The sequence below is a fragment of the Triturus cristatus genome, chromosome 3_1, assembly GCF_964204655.1.
Source record: "Triturus cristatus chromosome 3_1, aTriCri1.1, whole genome shotgun sequence".
Taxonomy (NCBI): Eukaryota; Metazoa; Chordata; class Amphibia; order Caudata; family Salamandridae; genus Triturus; species Triturus cristatus.
Window position 1 is genome coordinate 764646982 of NC_140583.1, and position 23846 is coordinate 764670827.

General features: G+C 43.0%; 1 long non-coding RNA gene across 1 annotated transcript in view; it reads right to left on the reverse strand.

Annotated features, from left to right (window-relative positions):
- The window catches only part of LOC146860971 (uncharacterized), a 148679-nt gene that overhangs the window by 7604 nt on the left and 117229 nt on the right, over positions 1-23846 (reverse strand). The window contains exon 2 of the long non-coding RNA XR_014979224.1: positions 4269-4340. This is a non-coding gene — a long non-coding RNA (uncharacterized LOC146860971). The remainder of the gene's footprint in view (positions 1-4268; positions 4341-23846) is intronic.

Here is a 23846-nt window from a genome sequence, read left to right on the forward strand (position 1 = left end):
TTAGTGCTTTGTGATATTTTTTCAGTTCGTCTTTATGATTTAGGCAATATATTAGAGTTTTTGAGTGCCAACGGGTATGTTCAAAAGCTTTGCATTTCCTTTATGCTAGCCTTAAATCATTAGTTATATTTTTCTGAAAGTGAACCTCTAACTGGTTTATTTGCTTTCAGGGGCGTACATCTGTCCATGGACTTAGTGATGGCAGCATTGAGGTTTTTAATATTTTCATCTAGAGGTTTTGTTTGGTTATTAGATGGTAGAATAAAATGATTAGAGGAATTTTCAGCATTTATACGGCTCCACGGTCTTTTGTGTGCTGCAGAGGTATTTTTTGATCCACTGGTAACGTAAGATTGAAAGTGACAAAAAAGTAATCTGTCCGTGTTAAACGGACAGTGTCAAGAATTTTTGTAGCTTCAATATTTGAAAAAAGAAGATCTAAAGTATGGCCAGCTCTATGAGTGGGGCTACTAATCCATTGCTTTAGTTGGAGCATTTTCATGTAAATCTCTGATTATCTACAAAGTGGATCCTCCATATTCTCATAATATAGCCTTATAGCCCACCGTAGCGGGCTATACCGGCAATTAAAGGCCTGCTCCAGCGTTAATGTTCCGAGCCGAAGGCGAGGGCCTTTAACAAGGGAGCGGGACTTTAATAGCCGGCATAGTCCTGCTACGAAGGGCTATAAGGCTATTAGAACATTCTGCCACTAGAGGGCAGAATGTTCTAACAAATAAAACAAAGGCGTCTCGGAGCCTGAAGGGGTTTAAAGCCCCTCGAGCTCCGATAGGCCTTTGTTCACAGCAAAAGTAGTGAACAAAAGAAACATTGGAATGTTGCTCTGCGAGCCTTTAACGTCCCGTAGAAGCATGGAGCCCTCCATTGTCTGCAATGAAGCTCCCAACATTCCAATGTTCTAATATAGCCTTATAGCCCGCTGTAGAGGGCTATACCGGCTATTAAAGGCCCGCTCCAAGGGAGCGGGACTTTAATAGCCGGTATAGCCCAGCTATTAGAACATTTTGCCACGAGAGGGCAGAATGTTCTACCAAATTAAACAAAGCTCTCGGAGTTCGAGGGGTTTAAAATCCCCTCGAGCTCCAAGAGGCCTTTGTTCACAGCAATAGCTGTGAACAAAAGCAACATTGGAATATTACTCTGCAGGCCTTTACCGGCCCGTAGAAGCATGGAGCACTCCATTGTCTCCAATGGAGTGCTCAACATTCCAATGCTCTAATGTAGGTTAAAATTCCCAATGACTTAATAATGATCGTTCTTAACACTTAGAGGGATTATCTAAGCAAGGAGGTTAGTCGTCATTTGGGTTTGGTAGACTGGCAGTCTATAAAGGCCATGCCTCCAGACAGCTTTCATTTTTTCTAGGGCAGCTGGTAGGCTAATATTTTACAGTCTGTCTGAGGAGAGCTAAGTTCAATGGAGCAGGTAAAAGTATCTTTAAAAATAAATGCAGTGCCTCCTCCCGTGCAGCCAACTCTATCACAATTCAATATTTCATAGCCTAATGGAGTGGCCAGCGAGAGTTCGGGTTGGGATGAATCTTTAAGCCGGGTTTCTGTTATAAACAGTAAGTCTGGCTTAGCCTCTGTGGTAGTGTTTAAGTAGGGATCTTGCATTAAAATAAAGGCATTTCAAAGTTAAATCAGTGCTTCTGACCCAGTTACAATTTAGACAGGAAAACGGGCCTTCTAGGTGGCCACGGAAGCTTTTCCACCAAGAGATATCACTACAACCAGGAGAATTGCCTAATGCTAAAAGATTTTCACAGGTATATACAACTATTACCTGACATTTTTTTGTTGGACCCGACTGGGTCCCTGGCCCCTGATCCCGTTAGTGTGCAGATGGGCTTGCCTTTGGTGCGCCGGTGGAGCCCTCGTTCTTATCGCCCCTTAACATTAGAAACTAGACTGCTAACCAAAATTGCTCTCAAGGATAGCAGCAACAACAAAGTGCAATGTGCAATAACTTAAAACATTCAATTTATGTCCAAAGATAAAATTCCTAGCATGCAGTCTCGCAAATTAGGGAAGCAAGTGCAGCAATTTCAACTGGCTGCACAGCGCCCTCCTTCTAATCACCCCTTAATGTCAGAAATAGAGCACCGACCAAAAAACATGGCGGTTAAGAGATTCTCACTTGCTGTTCGGCATGGTTTAGACCTCCCACTGCCTCGAACAGCTAAAAGTCTTAAAAATCATAAAAACACGATACCCCAACTTTGTAATAACAATGCCCCCTAAAACTGATTGACTTTATTTCTTTTTTTAAAAAATGATCCATCATTCTAAAAAGATATAGATTCCCCTCACAGTAAAGAGCTCAAGGATAGCAGCAATGAAAAAGTGCAAAGTGCAATAAACTTAAAACATTCAATTTATATGCAAAGATAACATTCCTATCATGCAGTCTCACAAATTAGGAAAGCGAGTGGCAGCAATTACCATCTATCCCATCCTGCCACTTCTTTTTGAGGTCTGTGATGGTCTGGACATCCTCCCAAATGCACTGACTGCAGTTGCCAACTGCTGCAATATGGCTGCCTTCTGAGTTGTATTACCAAAGTATGGAGGTAGCCCATGCAGTTTTTTGTAGCTCCTCACTACAAATGTGACAATCATATTGGCCTCCTCCTCAGTGTAGTTCTTCTTCCTCCTCAAATGTTGCATGCTGAAAGCAAGGCACAGAGCAGGCAGGTGAAGTGTAGGTGTGGAAAAACCAGAGCCTTGAATATGTGCTGCTTTTATGTGGTTTGTAGTGCAGGGGTTGCAGGTGATATTAATTGTCTGTAGGGGTATGAAATTACATCTACTCTTCCTGAGTGCAGAGATTCAGCCCGAATGTGGAAACTCCAAAGTGGTGAAGATACTGCTCGTAAGTCCCTTTGTGAATATCAAAAGTCATAAACTTAGACTTTTGGCATAAGTTTACTTTTGTAAATCGGGCCTATAGTAGGCAGCCGAGTGACAGTAGCCTTTTTGTAGTCCCCAATTGGCAGTTAGTATGGAAAATACTACTGTTTGCTCTTTACATAACAGTTTGACCTTTTTTTGCTATGCCGACAGTGTAGTATGCATACAAAACAAGCATTTGCAGTCCAATAAGAGCAATAGTTTTTTAAAATATAAAAGCAGGCGTCGTGCTCAAATTAAGCACAGTGCCCGTGCATATAAAGGTTATGTGCATGGCTGCCCGTGAAATGGCCACCATGGTATTAAAAAAAAAAAACATGAAATTGGGCGCCCGCGTTGCAAATATGAAAGTAGGTGCCAATATGGAAACTGGAAAGTGTGGTAAGCCTTGTTGGAATTGCTTGAAGGCACATAAAAAAATAATGAAAAATGGAGGCAGGAGGAATGAGAGGGCGGTAGAAGAAATAGTACCTCATAGAAGCGGACAGCTACTAATGAATGGAAATCATTTTGTAGTCGAGTTGTACTACTCAACAAGAAAAGGGAAGTGATGTATCGGGTTGGGAACCAATTAGGAGGCTGCAAAGAAGAGCGATGCTCAAAAGAGGCCCAACTGCAGTGCTGGCACCTTAGACATTATAACACATGAAGACCCCCCAAAAATACACACACGTGTATATAAAACGTGTACAGACATGGAAATGCACGAATGCGCAGCTGCATTATGTGCACAACAACTAAACAGTTCTCCCTGGCACCGCCATGTATTGTACAGAGCCAATGCTTAGGGCACACCGATCCCCGCCTGCTGCCTAGGAGTTCCCTTGCAAGACCCCAAACTGCTACCAGTAACCATAAGCACCGCAAGTGGTAAACTCTACTGGGAGCACAGCCATATACATTTATGGAAACGGTGCTGTTCATCCAAGTGGCCAGGAACGGGTTAATTTGTCTATGCAAAATAATTAAACATGCCTCTGTAGACTACACTATAGAGGTTTGTGTTGTAGCTCTTCAAGATGTTTTCTAGGCAGCCTTATTTTCCTAGACAGAAGAGGGAATGTAGAAAGGAGAATTTGCTGACTATTTGCATGAAACTGGAAAGAAAATGGTAGACTTGGGTAATGAAATAGGAGGTGCTGGAATTGCTGATCAGCAATGACAGACGTTTCCTGAAAAACTAAGGAACTCAAATATGTGAAAATGCAGACATCAATCTTAAAAATAAATAGCAAATACTGTTTCTGGAATGACCAATGTGTTTTGAAAATCAGTGTCTTCGGTTCACAAGAAATTTATGAAGATGTACATTAAAAATACAAAACATATACGCACAGTTGCCTTGGTCTGCAAAAGTTGCTCAGCGTGTGGATTCGAAGACCGCATCTGCTCAGTAACTCCTCGTGTCTAAAACAAGTCAGAAAATTCACTATGAAAAATTCGGCGCAAACTCGGTCAGGTGCTCTGTGCTCAGAGGGTTAAATAGTCGAATCAGACATTAGCTGTGATCTGCAGGTCACGTGTAATTCCTGGCAAGGCCAACTCAACCTTTCATCGTTATTAATATTAGTGTGGTATAAAGCACTGTATATAAAACAAGTTATTATTAATACAAGTAAGACTCATTACAGTGGCACCAGAGCTTGGCATGCCCACTGCACTCCGATTATAGCAGTCTTTCCTTACATAACTTGAGGTCAGAGTTTCAATTTTCTTTGCTTGCATTATGGCCCATAGCACACTTGCTCTGGTAAAATGTGTTGACCTTCAGTCCTAGATCAAGGATAAAGTCAACACTGAGACATTTGCTTGACAGTTACTGCTGATTAAATGCTGAAGTCTTCGATGGGAAGCAGTTTTGTGGACCAGCAGATAGAGGCAATAAGTGGATCATCGGAGAATCCTCCTGTGTACAGGTACAACCAACCTGATTCTACCGTATCTGAGAGCCTGAGGGAGAATGGGAGGGTCCTGAGTCCACTTATGAAGAGCATAGTGTGTGAGTCAATGGTGGATGATTACATGTTCTAAACTGACACGTGGGCAGAAGGCGAGGGTAGCATGGTGGGCAAGTGGCAACCAATGTCTTGACATTAGGGCGTTGCAAACTTTTAGCTCTTTTTGGCCATTGTTAAATCGGTTTATGTAAGCCACACGTCTGCTTCCCATGTCATCTCGACCTTGGGCCAACCCTTAGTTGCGGCTTTTATTTCCTTCTGTTTTCCTCCTTTGCTATATTCTCGAATTGATTCTAGTTTGCTCAAATATGGTGAGTAAACAGTAGGGTCAAACCATGTAATTAACTCCAATCTTGGCATTAATGCTCCTTGCTTTATTTCCAGTTCCTGAAATTGCTAATGATCAGAATTTCTAAGAGCTTAAATCTTCTGCTACAGACCTGGAGAGTGACAATTTCTGCTTTTGGTATGATGTACAAACAATGATTTCCTTCTCTGTCTTGCACGTGAGCTATCATAGCAATGCTATGGTATGAACAGAAGTGGCTATGTATGTGCAAGTCCCAGCTGCTGAACATCAAACGCCTATCTATACAGTGAAGGCAAAGAGAAAACACTGCTGCCAAAGAGCTTCAAGGCCGCAGTATCAGAAAACAACACCTGACCACATGCACACAAATAGCAAGGCCCAAGGAATTCCACTGGCATGTGTGCGTACAGGTCAAAGTAGTGGATGTCACATGTGAATTCTCACTGTGCCTTATTGTGTGATGAAAGCATCAGGGTTTACATTCATAAATGACAAGCCGTTAATGCAGAGGCACAAACAGCTCCTTTCCTGTATGGCACAGCGACGATGGTTTATGATGCTACATTCCTATGCCACTTCATATGGAATATCACATAGGGCACCACTACTTCGACCTAACCAATACATCACAGGTGAGTCAGAAGAGAAGGAGATCAGGGTATCAGAGTAGTAAGTATATGCATCCTGAGTTCTGCAGGACACTGTGCAACAGCTGGATCCCATTAAGAAGCCCTGGTTGATGAGTGTGCAATGTGCAGACACAGATCCAAATGGATAGTGAGAACTTAGGACAAGGGGTAGAGTGTGTGCAGGTATATATTCAATTGAGTGTGCAAGTTGCACAAAATGTAATTTGCAGACAGAGAAAATTGAGGGCGCACAATTTTGAAAAAGAACTATGTGTAGATACATATTCCATTGAAGAATTAGAAGGCTGGCAGTGTGCAACATGCAGCTACATTGTCAGATTTGTAAGACTATGTTCCATGCTGAAAGGTGTGTGAGAGGGAAATGACGTACTAGGCAAGCGGCATGTACAAATGGTAGTGTGCATGTTTGAGAGACAGAACTCACTCAGTGACTATCAGGTGGGAGCGCCCCACAAAGCACGTGGGAGAGGCCAGAGCAGCTGACTCTGGAACGCGGAGGCTTACGGAGCAGGGCATTGGAGAAGCAAGTGCCCTGCTGATAAACGCGAGGCCTCACGGATTGCTGCATCGGAGAAGTGGTGCTGTGCTGATGACCGCAGGGCCTCATGGAGCGCTGCATCGGAAAAGCGGGTGCCGTGCTTATAACCAAGCACGTGGGAGAGGTCAGAGCGGCTGACTCCAGAGCGTGGGAAGGAGGCTCAGAAAGCACGGCATATCTGAAGTGAGGGAAAGCAAAAAACTGGACAGAAAATGGTAGACTTAGGTAATAAAATAGGAGGTGCTGGAATTGCTGCTCATTAATGACAGACGTTTCCTGAAAAACAAAGGACCTCAAATATGTAGGAAGGAACATATATTAAACAAGCGTACTTACACTGTACTTTACCGGCGCCCCTCAGCATTGAAAGGAAGTGAGGTATCAGCAGCGGGAACGAGACAGAAGGCAGCAAAAAAGAGCGATCCTGGAGTGCACCAATGGTAAGTAGGAGGCGGGAATACAGTCATTTTATTGATTACAGCAGGTCATGCAGACAACGCATGCGCGCTGTTAGGCTTGACCTAAAAACTATTGACTGCTGTCTGTTTTGTAAGTGGGTAGCAATTTGACTATGCTTCAAACCCTGCAGGCACAATAAAAAGACTACCTTCTGCACTATTGTACATGGGCCGTCTCTGCAGCACAGTCCCTTCATTCTTGCTGAGTTTTGAGGTAAGAAAAAGTAACATAAAAATAAAAAAAACACTACTGTTCTGCAAGGCTCTCCCCACGTGTGTGTGGTGTTATAATTGATATCATTACGAGTGGCCCAGATGAAGTAATTACTAAGTGAAACTGATACTCCGGGGTTCAGAATTTCCCAGGTGCGAAAATCAATTCTACTTCAGTGCTTTCCCACTGACAATGCTGAATGACAGGCAGATTTTTTGCTTTTCACCTAATTCATCATGCTTCGGAATTTGCCAGTAAATTTTGGCAGATCTGGCTTGTTAAACTTTATCTTGGCATATATGCGAGGGATCCAGTAATTGGTTACATTTATAGTTCTGATTCCTGTGCAAATAAGTGTTTCCAAAGGGACCGGAATTACCCGGTTCACTTGTAATGAAGATGAAACTTGCAAGTATTTTCAGGTCACTAAAAAACAATTTCTGCTCCTTTGTCTTATTTAGGCCTCCTTGCTGCTAATTTTAATAGAATGGAACGATGCCCATCCCTTGTAGATGTAAATTTTAACTGGGCAGTGAGCAGTACAAAATGTTAATTAATAGTATTTTTGTTTATTTACAATAACAAAGTGAGTGGAAGCACTTAGTAATTGTACTGTTCTGCCAGTGAAATCTGGAGACTAAATAGGGTTCCAGTGTGTGGTAGGAACACATGCTGATGCCCCATGTCATTATACACAAAAACTCGGAAAATTAGCTGGGCATATGCCCTCTCCCATGCTAGATCCCTGAGTGCCATCTTCATTGTCCACTTGGTAGGGTGACGTTGAGGACATCTTATTCTTACAGTTAGACATCAACTTTTGCATTCTGGGTCTCGACATCGTAGTTGAATGCATTGAGTACATTTAAAAATTACATATGAAACAATTTTAAGAAATTGGGTTATTAGTTGAGTGGGGCGAGAATCCAACTCAAGTAATAACCACTATTCTTCTCAGGATGAACCACAAAAGTCCCTTAACTTTCTGAGCTCAACCCTCTGATAGCTATCGCATTGAGCAGACAGGCATAACTTTAGAGGCAATGTGTAAAAAATTCCACACCAATTGAGAAAAATAGAGAATACTGTAATAAATAAAATGACACCAAAACAACAAAAATCCAATCAGTCAAACTGGACTTTATTGTAACTGTTCTTTGAAGGTTGTACATACTAAAAAAGATTCCAGTTAGGATCAGGTGCATATCAGGGACAGGATCCAAGCATTCATACAGTTCAGAATCACATATACAGTGGGTTGAGTATACAGAAAATCAGTAGAACTGGATTTATGATTTTTTAAAGTGTAAAGTGCAAAAATAACACTAAAAATGAAAAGCACCAACCGCAGTCATCAAGTTGAGCAAGTTTGGTACAAGGGAAAGTTTTAAGGCCGACCACAATTGAGCACTGTTTGGAAACAACAACCAGGTTTTATTCCTTGTCAAAAAGTTACCTTCACGGTTAGGTACTTTATGGATGCTGAAAGCCTTCAGCAGAACAAGGCAGTAGGCTGAATTCGAGAAGGGGCTCGACTTCAGCCGATTCAGGCATTGGGACAGAGTCTTGTGAAGCCATTAGTTTAAGCAGGAAAAGCTCAGAGCAGGTAAAGTTTACATTTCTCACCACAGAGGTCTTTGGCATTAACAGGATTCCCTTTCATGGTACCCGTGAAGCTTCGTGCGTCAGACTTAAAAACTGTCTCAGAGGGTGGATTTCCTCAGTAGGACACAACAGCAGGCTGGAGCTGAATAGGACTCAGCATCAATAGATTCCGGCGTCAAGAGAAGGACGTAGCGGAGCTATGACGAAGTAAGGCCCAGTGGTAATGCACCCTTGTCTGATCGACTGGGCAGGTTGGTCCCGGTCTCCTGATAGTTCTCCATAGGAGTACACATTGACACTAGCCAAAAGATCTAGACTTAGAGGACAGCACTTGGGACATCTAGGCTCAGTCCAGCAAAGGTAAAGCAAGTTATGTAACAATGGAGTAACCCAAAATACCACTGGACACAGGTAGCATACAGTACAACAGAGAATGGTCACAGTGGAAATCAATTTTGCAAGATACGAAATTAGGTTATTGAAGCATCACCATGATAAATTCAAATGAATGTGATTTTATTTTTACCACATGATTATCAAAGACAGCCTGATTGTCTGTACATTTAATTAAAATGGTGCTCGGAGAAGGGAATAGAGTGCTCAGGAGGGAATATGTGCTAGTGAGGGTTTTAGGAAAGGAAAGGTAATGTGCAATATATACATCAGATATAGCTGAAACCTATCGAGCCTAAGGATGGCAAATTAATACAAAACAAACATGGCAAATTATAAGATCAGATAATTAATCTCTGTCGTCTATGCTTGAAAAGTAGTAAGAGACCGTCAACGTTTCAATCCCTATATTCAATAAAGGTAATTTGATCCTTATCCTGGGGTCTTTATCAGGACCAAAGATTGGAGGAGGGGGGAGGAAGAGCACCGATTTGAGGCAGCATGAAAAATCAGGCCACAGACTGGGAAGCGGTGGGCCCTAAGGCTCTTGAAAATGTGCAATTTATTCTCCCCAAGTCGGACGGCGGAAACAGATTCAATTGTTTCTCTTGTGCAAAGAAAATCCCTGCACACCTGATATTCTCTAAGGAGGTTACTGACCAACCTTGGTCGGAAGTGTGAAATTCAAGACCCACTTTTCCCCGTACTATGAGGGCCCAGAGCCCTCATATAGGGGTCGAAACGTCGACTGTCTCTTACTACTTCTCAAGCATAGACGACAGATTAATTATCTGAGCCTATAATTTGCTGTGTTTGTTTTGCATTAATTTGCCATAATTAGGCTGGAAAGGTTTCAGCTGTATCTGATGTATATATTGCACATTGTCTTTCCTTTCCTACAACCCTCACTAGCACACCTTACCTTCTGAGCACTCTATTCCTTTTTCCGAGCGCCATTTTAATTAAATGTAGAGAATCAAACTGTCTTTGATAATCATGTGATAAAAATAAAATCACATTCATTTGAATTTACCATGGTGATGCCTGAATAACCTAATTTCGTATCTTGCTAAATTGATTTTCAGCAAAGGCAAGCAGCAGAGTTTAGGGCAGGTCTGGTCAGCAAAGAATGCAGGAAAAAGGCCTCTTGTAACTTGTTGTGTCTCTGTAGCTCAAACAAAGGCTGGCAGCAAGGTCCAGGGAAGATCCGGCTGGAACTGGTCAGCTGGGAATGCATGAAAAAGGCCTCTTGAAGCTTTTTGTATCTCTGTAGCCCAAACAGAGGGTCACCTGTATGCCCCTTGGAGTCACTTTTGGGTCCTGGGTACCGGGAAAGTAGAACAAAGTCCTCACAGATCTTCAGGCAGCAGAGTGGTCCTCTTCTGAATCTTCCTCTGGTCCAGCAGTATTTTGAGGAGGGTGCTGTGGGTGCCATATTTATACCTGGCACCAGCATGTGGGTGGGGGCATCTTCTTGCCACTGCCTGGCTAATGGTGTAAAAGTTCCCATGGATGACTGCCAACTTTTACAGCACTTCCTGTGAGATTTACTATAAACTATCCCACAGTACCCTTCTCTCCATAAATTCAACATGGCAGAAACTTTCTTTCCCTGGTCAGAGCTTCCTGCACCCACCCAGAGGTGTGGCTATGAAGATGGGCAACATGTCCCTTATGATTACTCTAAACCAGTTGTGGGGCAGCTCCCCCTCCCACAGGGATCAGTACCAGCCTGACTAGAATGACAATAGAAGGGGTAGGCCCACACGTGAGCTACATCTGCCTGTCACAGGGTAGGCCTCCTTTAAAGTTAACCAAGTGCCTGGGCACAGACCTCAGGCCGTCCTGCCAAGGGAAGGACAACACTTCCCTGCACCCAAGGCCCTTTTTCCCTGACCTGGGAGCAATTCACACCTTACTACAGGGGAGTCATCAGCTCCCAGGTGACAGCTGGAATACTTACAGAAAGACCTTGGAGGCTTTAGGCAGGGAAAATAAATGATTTCTAAAATACCCTTTCCTTGATAGTTTGACTAACTAATTAATAGAGTCCTTGAAATAGTTCTCTGGCTGTTTTCAAACCAAAATTAGCATTATAAGGTTTCATAATGTAATAGAAGGTTTTCCTATGGAGGAAACTGGCATATCTACAGTGAAAATAGCTTTGAGACTTTATCACTGTAAAGACATGCGTAATATTAAACTTTTACATCTACTACTTTTAAATACAATGCACCCTGCATTAGGGTACTGAGGCCTACCTTAGGGGTGACTAGTGTGAATATTTAGAAGAAAGGTTTTAGGACCCTCAAAAGGGTTTATTTAGACAGGTCGAACTGGCAGTTTTAAACTACACTGCCAGGCTGCAAGGTCAGGCCTAGAGTCGGATTTGCTGTGTCATGGCAGTAGGTGGCACACCAGGCACTTAGGCCTACTGGTACATTTACCTTACAGGACTTGGGTGCACTTTGTACCATCTGATAGGGACCCATAGGTAAACTATATGTGCCAATCAGGGGTATACCATGTTTCATCATGTTTAAAGAGGGGAGCACAAGGACTACCAAGCAAACAATGGTCATTTCCAACAACAAAGAATGTAAAACGATAGTCATGGACCACAAAGGATGTGTGCTTGAGACTACGGCCGCAACTAGATCTGAACTTCGGGTTCTAACATACCATGCAATTGAGTGGGACTAACACCCTGAGTGATGGGCCATAACATGCCAGGCAATGGGGGCATGGCCATCCATATCACCACACGTATGAGAACTGAGAATGCATCCTTTTATCCACCGATTCATTCTTCCCTTCACCCACTTGACCCTCTGACGTAAAACAGACACAAATACAGCAAGCATATGCAGAATAAATTAAAAGAAGGAAATGATTGACAGGGGAGGTATGAAGAAAAAATGGAAAACAAGAGTGGGCCGCCAACACACCACTGAGGCACACTTGTTTTCAGGTGGATGTGCATATAGGATGAGAATAAAACGCTATCACTCATAGTAAAATAGCCAATATGTTGTCACTGGCAGAGTCAGAACATGAATGACACACAAGCATACAGTAGAGAATTGACTCAAAGACCCTTTACGTATGTATGTAGTTTTCTTTTAATTACAGGGGCGTGGCAGACAGCTATACCTGCTATGTACTCCTGATGTTCTAGTAAGGATTATCACAGTGCAAATCTTCACCCCCAGGGTTTGTTAAAGGAATTAACCAACACCAAAACACTTGTCTATTACAGTAATCAGGAAATGCTATGTAACAAAGATATTTGTACAGGATTTAACACAGTGTAATAAGAAAACATCCCTTAAAGGGCTATTGGCTTTAAAATATGATTCTCACAAACACTCAGGCCTATTGAGTCTGGTGTATTTTTTCACAACAGATTGAACCTCCACTCATTCCTTGATCTCGTCTCCCAAAGTATACCTTCGTCATGGTGTCATCAACTGTGTATCGTCCAATCCTCAGTTTCTTCATTGGTCTCATCAACTGTGTATCTTCGATCCCCAGTTCCTTCATTAATCACTGCCACAGCACAAATCCCAGGCCATAACTCAGCCCCCTCCCGTCTCTCTCCAGCCCATATTTGGTCTAAGTTTTTCTCCAAATATTTGGGCTGCTGGTCTTTTCATTCGCCTCCTGTACTTCTGTCCACTCCTGTCCTCCTCACTTTTCCAGACACTCTAACCGTCCCTTTCTCCTACACTCATTCTCTTCGCCCATCCTATGCCCCTCCAGCATTCCATCCCTTCGCCCTGCCCTTGTCTCTAAACACTCCATGCAAACTAGGCCTAAGTATTTCCACCTGTCGTTGGTCTCATCCATGTCCCTTTTCCCTCCAACTACTCCTTGGCTTGGTATCGTCAGACAATCTACAATTTAAAGTACGGACAGAATCACTACAGGCACACTCTGAAGTGCCACAGATTGTTGATCAAAAGTGCTGTACTGCTGTTTTTGTTTCCTTAAAATTAATAAAGCTGATTGTCAAACAAAAAACACGTACGGACAGAGCTGATTTTGTTGCAAAGTTTAAGAAATGTTTGCACAGTAATTTCTGATATCCAACAAGATGACACGTGGTTTAAATCCCCTGCAAGAAAGCGTGTTTAGCTTCGGAGACAGCAAAGCTGGTTAATGTAGTGAATGTGATGATGTGTGTGTAGCCTGCGAGTTACACCTACATCACGGCAAGGGTGGCGTGGCTCAGTGTTTCATCCTTCTGAGGTCACCAAAGGGCGCATGAATTATGGAGGGTAACAAATCCATTTGCTTAAACATAGAAATAGGGTGCCACACTCACTCAGGGACCCCAGTCCCCTCTATGCTGGCTCTCTGCACATGATCCTCTCTGTCTCACCTTCTGAGGACCTCATGACAATGCTGACCTCCCAGATGCACTCTCTCCCCTTTAGTGATGTAATTCAAAATGTTTGGGCCTCTTTCAGAATGTGATGAGGGGCCCTTGAGTCTCACATACCTCAAAGATATTTAGTGATTTTGTGCTGAATGGGGTCCCCCTGAATGGTCTGGAGGCCTGTAGTGGTTGGGCCCCTTTACTGTAGGGACCTGCATTATAACACTGCTTCCCCGCACCTCCCTACTACCCCTACTTACCTGCTCATTAGCTTCTCTGCCCCCAATGAGCACAGTTGAAACTAGCTTGAAAAGCTGGCTCTTAGACTCTTGCTGCTGCTTGGATGATCTTGTTCTGGAGTGGCACCACACTTCAGGGTCCCACCCCTCCATCAGGCCTCCAACTTCAGTTGCTGGTCAGGCATCTCCTGACTGGTCAGCTGGAATAGGTATGACCCACCACTTCAAAGCCAATGGAAAGATTTTTCTGGCAACCTTTGACACTATCTTATCAGATAATCAAGCTAAACACCTATGCAGGATTAGGGACGGTGTCAAACCTCAACCATATATGAGGCAATGTGCTCCTAAATGGCACCGAAACACAAATGTAACAAGCATTGGAAAAAGACATTAGGTTTCGCCTTTGTGAAGATTGGGTTTGCCAATGGTTTTTAGCGATGCTTTGCAGCATGGCTAAAGATGATTTTTTTTTAAATGGTGTCCTGTCGCAACCAAGCAGCAGGTTGGATTGGTAAGAACATTTTTTAGTGCTAAAGTGTTTTTTTTTTAATTGGGTGTGGGAAGCAACGCTGAGGAGGAGGAGTAGAAGGACATGAAAGGTGCAGGGGAGATCATGGAGGACGGGTTCTGAAGCATCATATAGAGTGGACGTAGTACACAAAGCAGGCGAGAGAGAGCAACTTATAGTTCCACTGGTCATTCCACAGGCAAGAGAGAGCGCATGTGGAACGGGGAGAAGCACACGGGTAAGAAACCAATATGGGGAAAAGCACATAAGGCCAAGCACAACACAGTGGGGAGTTCCGGAGAAGCACACAGGCAAAAACAACATGGAACGCCGTGAAGGTGCAAAGAGAAGTATATGAGGGAGACAGCTGGAAAACACATGCACTCTCATGGAGTGCTTAACCAAAAAGAACAAGCATTGGCAAAACCAATAAATCTTGCTTATGTGAGGTTGTATTGGCTTTGTTGGAGTGGCATTGTTTGGTGTGGAGTGGCGTGGCATTGTGTGACATGGAGAGGCTTTGTGTGCTGTGGAGTGGTGTGAAGTGCAGTGTGTTGGCGAGTGGTATTGTGTGTAGTGAAATACATTGACACTGTGTGGTGAGGAGTTCAGTGGAATTGTGTGGCATGGAGTGCAGTGGCATTGTGTTGAGAGGCTTTGAATGGAGTGGTATTGTGTGGAGTGCCACTGTGGGGCATGGAGTGGCATTGTGTGCTATGGAGTGAGATGGAATTGTGTGGTATGGGGAGGCATTGCGAGGAATAGATAGGAGTGGCATTGTGTGGCTTGGACTGAAGTGGCATTGTGAGGCATGGAGTGGATTGAAGTGGCATTGTTCTGTGGTGTCGAGTGGCATTGCATTGAGTGTAGTAGCATGGCACTGTGTGGAGTGGAGTGGCATTGAGTGGAGTGGCACTCAGATGTGTAGAGAGGAGTGGTGTTGTGTAAAATGAGGTGGAGGGAAGTGGCATTGTGTGGCATGGAGGAGAAGTATCATGGAGTGGAGAGGCACTGAGTAAAGAGCCATGCCACAAAGCGCTTCAAAGCCTTGTCAATGGTAGTAAACACTATATAAATACAATTATAACGGAGTGGAGTGGCATTGGGTGGAGTGGCGCAGAGTAGAGTGGAGTGGCACTGTGTGGATTGGAGTGGAGTGGCAGTGTGTGGTATGGTGTGAACTGGCATTGTGCGGTGCTGAGTGGACTGGAGTTGCACTGAGTGGAGCGGATTGGCATTGTGTGGTGAGAAGTGGAGTAAAGTGGCACTGAGTGGAGTGTGTTGAAGTGGCATTGAGAGGAGTGGCACTGAGTGGAGTGGCATTGTGTGGCGTGAAGTAGAATGGAGTGGTACTGAGTGGAGTGGAATGGCATAATGTGGTTTGGAGTGGAGTGGCAATGTGTGACACGGCATTGGGGTGACATTGCATGGCGTAGAGTGGCATTGAATGGCAAGGACTGGAATTGTGTGGCATGTAATGTAGTGGAATAGATTGGCATTGTGTGGGATGGGGAGGGTTTGAGTGGAGAGGAGTGACATTGTGTGGAATGGAGTAGAGTGGAGTGGGGTGGCGTTGTGGGATGTGGAGTGGCATTATGTGGGTGAAGTGAAGTGGAGTGGCATTGTGTGCCGTGGAGTGGAATTGTGTGTAGTGGAGCAGCATGGAATGGAATTGTATGGAGTGGAGTGGAAGTGAGTGTTATGGAGTGCAATTGTGTGTTGTGGAGTGGAATTGTATGAAGTAGAGAGGAGTGAAATTGTGCTGCGTGGAGTGGAATTCTGTGGAGTGGAATTGTGTGGCGTAGAGTGGAGTGGCATTGTGTGGCGTGGTGTGAAGAGGCATTGTGTGGTATGGAAAGTTTCTTGCCCTACCACTACAATTTGCCCTCTGGCCAGGGCCACTGGAATTATGCGATTCTGCAGCTGCAGCTTTTTTCCCCTTGTAACTATGAGCTACATAATCCATAATCTACTGCATAATCTGTAGATTTTAACAAACAAAAACAAAAGATTTCTACCTCAAACAAATGAAAAATTACTACAAACATAGCGACACGTGTTCACGTGCAGTGGAAGGCCCTTCCTAAAGCTTAACTGGTCATCTTTCAGTTGCTTACTTCTGTATTTGGTTGTTAAACTAGCACTGTGAGGTAATGAGGTAAAATATTTGCAAGACAGTATTAACATGTGTAAAAATAATAAAATAATGAAGTAATACTATCAAAATTTGTGCCCAATTATGTTGCAGAATTTGCCTTTTCTAGCCTCATAATTTAGTCAGCCTTTCACCAAATTTGCGTAAGTCTAGTGACTATGGCACTTCAAAGCCTTGTGCTAAATAATTACAATTATAATCAAATACTTTACCATTTATCTAGACCTACGATCTATGTAAACATCTGATACCTTCTATCCGATGCAGGAGCTTATTAGTATGTACAACGCAAGACTTAGTTTTGTACATACTTCAGCAAGACTTAGTTTTTTTTCTACAAATAAATGCATTTTAGATTTGGAGGAGATAGAATGTGAGGGAGCAACATAAATTGTACCGGTTGGGGATAAAGGAGATGGAGCCAGGTAGTGCAGTGTTGTGGATATAAAAGTGTTAAAATTCTTTTCCAAACAGGAGTAGTAGACATGCTCAGAACTCAACCATGATAGCGAATGAGAGTGAGTAACAATCACCTTGTTATGAGAAGAGGCAAACAGAACACACTGTCGGAGTTTTGAACCAAAGTTATTCCAGAATTGAAAATCTGGAAGCTTTACAATGACTGTCTCAGATTTTGGGGTGAAGTGGTGCTAAAGGAAGAAGCAACATGGAGAAGGGGTGGATGCTAAGGGGAAAAAGCACCACGGACAAGGGTGTGGGAGGGGAAGAAGAAATAGTACCTGTATCACAGCATGAGCAGAATACACTAATTAATTTGAATCAATCTGTGCTAGGTCCATGCTCCACAGAAAGAAAAGTAAGTGACTCCTGGCACCTACTCGCCAATTAGGGGGCAGCTAATGAATGGTAAGCAACGCGCAAGCCCCAAGCCCTTTATGGTAAACAGTACTCCTCCCAGTGGACAGCGCATGCAGTGTTGGCAAATGAGACCTCTAAAAAAGGAGTGTCTGAAAAGTCAGCAGTAGAATGGCACAGGTAATGACGCTATGCTCCAGGGCAGTACCAAACAGAAGAGGAAGAAGAAAAGCCCACACAGCTAGTCTTCGAGGCAGGAATGACTACATTTGCAGGTTGCTTTAGTAAAAGCTTGCCACATAAGGTGATGAATTCTACGGTTTCTTATTCCCAATGTACAGCAATTAAAAAGTGCAAGGCAATCAAATATGAAGTTTATGCAAATGTGTATCTACCTAGCGAGCACTCTCCTTAGGGTTCAAAGCAAAATCGTACAATAGAGGTCCTTCCCAACTTTCACATATTTATTTCCATAGTTAAGACCGACAGGTTGATAGATAGCAATAGTAAATCTTTGAGATGACAGCTTTACTCGATTCCTAGATGCATAGTGAGAACAAGTTACTCAAGAGTAAACAAATGCAAAAGTATGCACAACTTTCCATGAAAACAGCAATCCAGTAATGAGTTGAAAATGTTTGTTAAAAAATGAAGACATTCTACAGAAACAAAAAGCTATGTAAAGTGAAAGGGTGGTGGGGTTTAGGGTAGGTAGGTAGGTAGGTTAGGGTAGTGAGGGTGATGGTGGTACAGTGGTGAAGGTGGTCATGCTGATGAAGGTGGTAAGAGTGGTGGTGGTGAGGTGGTGGTGGGAATGGTGGTGGTGGTGCTTAGATTGGTGGTGATGGTGTTAAGGGTTGGGGTTGAGGGGATGGTGGTGAACGTAGTGTTGAGGGTGGGTGGTGAGGGTAGTGGTGGTGGTTAGGGTAGGGTGGTTGTAGGTAGTTAGGTAATGATGGTTTGTGTGGTTGTGTTTAGGTGGTTTGTGGAGGCTAGTTTGGAGGTGGAGGGAATGTTGTGATGGTGGAAGGATGGTGGGGGCATTAGTAGGGATGGTGGTGATTATTAGTAAGCACACTATTGTTAGATAAGAAGGTGCAACATTGTTGAACCCCCAACACACAACATACCCCGCCTTCTTTTGCGAGACTAATATCTAAAGCTAGACAACCCTGAATATTCAGTGCATGCATAGCTATAAGCTCTTCTTTGAAATGAGTTAATGCTTCCACATTGTTAGAAGCCAGATGATCAACCAATGTAGACAATTTTCTAATTTTCACATCATTCAAAGCCACACTAATAGTAGAAATCAAAACACCAAACACATCCTTTAACATATGCACAAAACCATGCCGTAATCTTTTAAGACTCATCTCGTTCATATGGTATACACAAGGGAGCACTAGAGCATTATGGCAGCTTCCCACCCAACTATGTGGGAGGTTAAAATACACAATCTTGCAGGAAAACATAATCAATTCTACTGAGGATTGGTTCCTCACCAATCAGAAACTTATCATCATCAACTACATAACTCAAAATACACTCACTCTTACCCACAAATTCAAGTGATTCAGAGGGTTGAAACTTTTCACACACCACACAAATTACTTCTTTCTTTTCCTGCTCCACTCCCAGTCTAAGAGGCATTCCTGAATTTCTCCTCCACTTCTTCTTCCAATTCAATCCCTCTTGTTTTTTCAAAATGTTATTAATTTCAACCTTTCTCTCATTGTACTGTTATATAATTCACGCTTCACATCATTCAGTGTATATGCAATCCCACTGATAGTCATTTTAGCTTCCAGGTTAGAGTGCATAACAGATCTTTAGTAATTTCAAAACTTTAGTTTCAGGAACAGCTTCTAAGGCGACGTTATAGATATAGCGCTAGGAACTCTTGATTCAAGAATACATTACCAAAAACATTACACAATAGGGAGTATGGCAAGCGAAGTTGAAGACAGGTCACACCCTCTATGAAGGAGGTTGGAAGAATGTGCATATGAAACAGTCTTTCATTCTCATAATCCTTGCATACTCAGACAATAAAGTAAAATATATATTCTCCTTGTAATTACCTAAAACCCTATTTATATGTGTTAACTTCGCATTCACTAAACTATGATAAAAAATGGGTAATTCTTTATTCTTATTTGTACATGAATCATAGCCAACTGGCGAGATTAAACACAAAGATAAGTCAACTAGTGATGTTGTTATCAATGCTAATAAAATTATTCATAATTTTTGACAGCATTTCTGCTTATTGGTTGTCATAGCTCATATATAAAAGGCTTGGGAAAAAAAGAAAAAAGGATTTAAAAAAATGTGACAAAAATCTAACCACTAGTTTTACAGATGAAAAATAAAAATAAAAACTCAAGAAAACTTCATTTTTTTCCCAAAAGAACACTTCAGAATATCGATTCAGTCCATATAGTGAGGATTCAAGGTAACCCTTTAATCTTCGTCTGGACACCTAAGATACAAAACAAAACATTGCTCTCCTTACTTTCTAGCACACTCATGCCTCTAGGGGACGGGGGATGTATACTTTGCTCTCCCCGCTCGGTGTAGTACCACTGTTAGTGATTCCTAAAATACTATCCTATTTGCTCCATGGGAGGGCGAGAGTGGAAGGGCCTACTATGACTTTTGTCTGTATTCAGCGCTTCCAGACGTTCAATCTACAGGCGTCCTCTCGGTCTCCCCGTCGGTGAGCGGGGAGTGCGAAGTATACAGCCCCCGTCCCCTAGAGGCATCTTCTTTTTGCACTAGGTGGGAGGAGACAGCGCCCATAGTTAGAAATCCCCCTTTTTTGGTCCGGACGAATGCTACGTACCCTTAGGGGACACGAATGCAGAAACATGTTGACCACACTTTATACGGTGAAGGGAGAATAACGTCCCGGATCACCGCTCACTTATTTTAATACCATACATTTGTTCTATGAATAAATATGGTCTTTTGACAAATGTAATTGTTTTTAGATCACTTTTCACCTATTCACGGCAATCACTTAGCTTTAGAGCTGCATCCCTGTCTCCAGGTGTATGCCCGCACTCTATCAAACAAAGTTTTTAGAGGGCGAGGACAGCCGATAATGAAGCATGACACCGGGCGGTGTGTGAGGCCAGTCCGTAATTTTTTATTAGATTCCCCCACTGATGCTGCATCTCAAGGTTACTTTGTAGGAAACTGTAGGACCCCATATTAGGGGCAGCCCATTTTTGTGGATACATAGTAGAGTGGAGGCTGGCTTGCCCCTAAGCCCTGTGCCTCTAGTTCCCATATCCAGCAAGGACTGGGGTTAGTGTGTGGAGGGATGTCATGTGAGATGTCATGAGTGATGTCACTGACCATGTCATGAGTGATGTAATATGTGATGTAATCAGCAGTGCATTGCAGGGGCGCGAGTTATACTTAGCTCAACTAACTATAACGGCCGAATTTTTATGGTTTTGTATGAGTGAAATGTCAAACTAACCATAACATCCCTGAAATCTGTGGTTTTTTCAGTGAATTTCTAAGGTTTTTTAAATGCTAATTTCTAACTATGCCTACAGAGGGAGGACATGTGCAGAAAGAGGAAGAAAGGCACAGAAAGAAGCACGAGAAATGCAGAAAAAGCCAACAGAAGTCCAGAAAGACGAAGAAAAGTGTTGAAAGAAGCAAGAGATATGCAGAAAGAACCAACAGAAGGGCAGAAAGAGGCCTTGTTGCAAAGTCATCCTGTGCCCCCAACCTTTTGCTGACAGGTACTGGTGGTAACTTACTCTGACTAACCAGGCCTAGAGCCAGTGCTATGCTAAAAGACACTTAGAATACAGTGAAAACACCTACATACACTAGGGTACACCATGGGTTGCGGTACCCCTGTGATTGGCATGACCTCCCCTGTAAGGCCCTAGTATATAATAGGGCAGGGAGATTAAAACTACATCTAAGTCAGAGGTGCAGAAACATGCTTCTTTAACTAGTATTCACGTTTGCAGAGTGGTAGAGAAAGGTGCTGGGCCTCCAACCAGCGCTCAGGTATTCCGCTGTGTAGAACTTACAGGAGGTACCAGGAGGGCTTCTTGGCCCCCAAAGTCCCTCAGGAGTAAAGTGGACTTCATCTCCCATCCCGTAGTCTGTCAGGAGGAAGGTTTGCAGAGTGGTGGAAAAAGGAGGCATGGCTTCCGAATTCGTCTTAGCAATCCTACTGATTTTGTATTTTATTTTTTAAATGCGGGCTTCCTGTTGACCTCCTGAGGCTTGAGCCGGTGAGTAATCGATGGTAAGGAACTCTGCCAAGTTACGAGAATTTTTATGATCATTTTAAGACTGATTTTAGCAAAATAACATTTATATATTTTTGATACTCCATACCTGCACTTGCACCTTAGTTGTGTATGACTCTGGGGGCCCACACTTGAACGCGGTACCACCATCTTAGGAGGAGTGGGTTTAGCGGGCTAGTGTTTACGGCCCGGGGGGAGATAAGAGGAGGAGTGGCACAAGCGGGCTTCCTGTTGACCTCCTGAGGCTTGAGCCGGGAGTAATCGACGGTAAGGAACTCTGCCAAGTTACGAGAATTTTTATGATCATTTTAAGACTGATTTTAGCAAAATAACATATTTATATATTTTTGATACTCCATACCTGCACTTGCACCTTAGTTGTGTATGACTCCGGGGGCCTACACTTGAACGCGGTACCACCATCTTAGGAGGAGTGGGTTTAGCGGGATAGTGTTTACGGCCCGGGGGAGATAAGAGGAGGAATGGCACGTGCGCGCCGTAGGCGCGCCTAAGGCAAGCCCGTCTGCGCCCGTCCGCGTCTGGCCCGCGTCTAGCGTCATGATGACCCCTGCTCCAATTCTTAAATGTTATAAACCACTAACATATTCGCGAGAGGATCTCCTAAAGCTGAATACTAATATTAATGCTCTCTGCTTTAGACCAATAGACCTTAGGCTCGAGCCAAGGAGGTGCGAAAATTGCAAGCTGAACTTCAGTTATATTAAGGTAAAGGAAACTACCAGTCAAGATGCACAACAAAATAGGCCTATTCTGAAGGAGTGGAGAGCAGTATTAATTAATGCACGTTCACTGATTCGACATAATACTGAATTGGCGGATCTGATTGAAGGCCAGAAACTTGATCTGGCATTCATTACAGAAACGTGGGCTGATGCCGCCTCAAGTTTAGAATTAAAGGCAGCACTCCCGCTGGGTTACTCTATTGTTAGAGCAGACAGAGAGCACAAGCTGGGGGGGGGTGGGGGGGGGCTTGCTATTATTTTTAGAGGAAAACTTAGAGTGATGGGATGTGCTAGCGGCAGCTCACAAGAGTGTGAGACACTAGCCTTTCAGATAACACTCAACAATAATTATACGTTAAATGGCCTTCTCATATCGTCCACCAAAAGCTCATACCACCCTGATGGAGAATATAATTCCCTTTTTAGAATCAAGTATAAAGTACAGTATTAGGGGATTTTAATTTTCGAAAAAGGAGAGGATAATAACACGGCCACACTTATTGATTCAATGGCAAGCTTCTCCTTAAAACAAATTGTCAGACAAGAGACTCACATTGCAGGACACACCCTAGATGGAATTTTTACTTCCAATCCAAGAATAAAAATGTTGGAAGTTATACCAGTCATTTGGTCAGACCATAAAGCCATTGTATTCACGATACAGGATATTGGACAGTCAAGGATATCAACCGATATCCCGGCCAGAACGGTATATCAAGACTGGGCCAACATTGACATCCCTATGCTACAAGAGGTACTAGGAACAGCTAAGCCAAATTTAGAGACTGACTCGAACGGTATGGCCAATAGACTACATCTTTGGATCAAGACGGCGGTAGAATCAGAAGTTCTAAAGAAAACCTTCTTATCTAAAAAGAAGCGACCCTCTCAACCATGGTTCTCGGACAAGCTCAGAGAACATAAAAAGGCCTGTAGAAGGTCTGAAAGAAGGTGGAGAGTGAATTATGATGATGGGAGGAAAAGAGTACGTACAGACGTTGCTTGAGTATAAGGAAATAATTAAAGAGGAAAAGCGTAAATATTTTACTAACAAGATTTTAGAAGCAAAAAATACCTGCAGAGAATTGTTTGATACGGTGAAAAAACTCACTAACCCTCCAGGGAGCTCCCAGAAGCAGAATGATCCAGAATTTTGTAATACTCTGGGAACTTTTTTTATTGATAAAGTAGAGACATTATACAAATCATTTAAAGATAGTTCAAGGCTAGCCTCTGAAGATAGCAAGTCAGGAAATTGCACAGCAGGATCGAGTCCTGGGTTCCTCTTTTTTCCGCCTTCAGAGGAACAGGTTAGACAAACAGTAATGTCAACCAAGTCCGGAGCTCCATCGGATCCTTGCCCCCCTAAAATTTTTTCATATGGTCACAGATATGATTAGTGAACAACTTACATCAGTATTTTCACAAATAATACGGTCAGGGATTTTCCCAGAATCATGGAAAATAGCCTCAGTCCGGCCTTTATTGAAAAAGAACAATCTTGATCCTACTGAGCCAGGTAGTTATCGACCAATTTCAAGAATCCCCTTTTATTCTAAGGTGTTGGAGAAACTAATTAACAAGCAAATCACAACCTTTATTATGGAGAAAGATCTTTTAGATCAGTCACAATATGGCTTCAAAGAAGGCCAT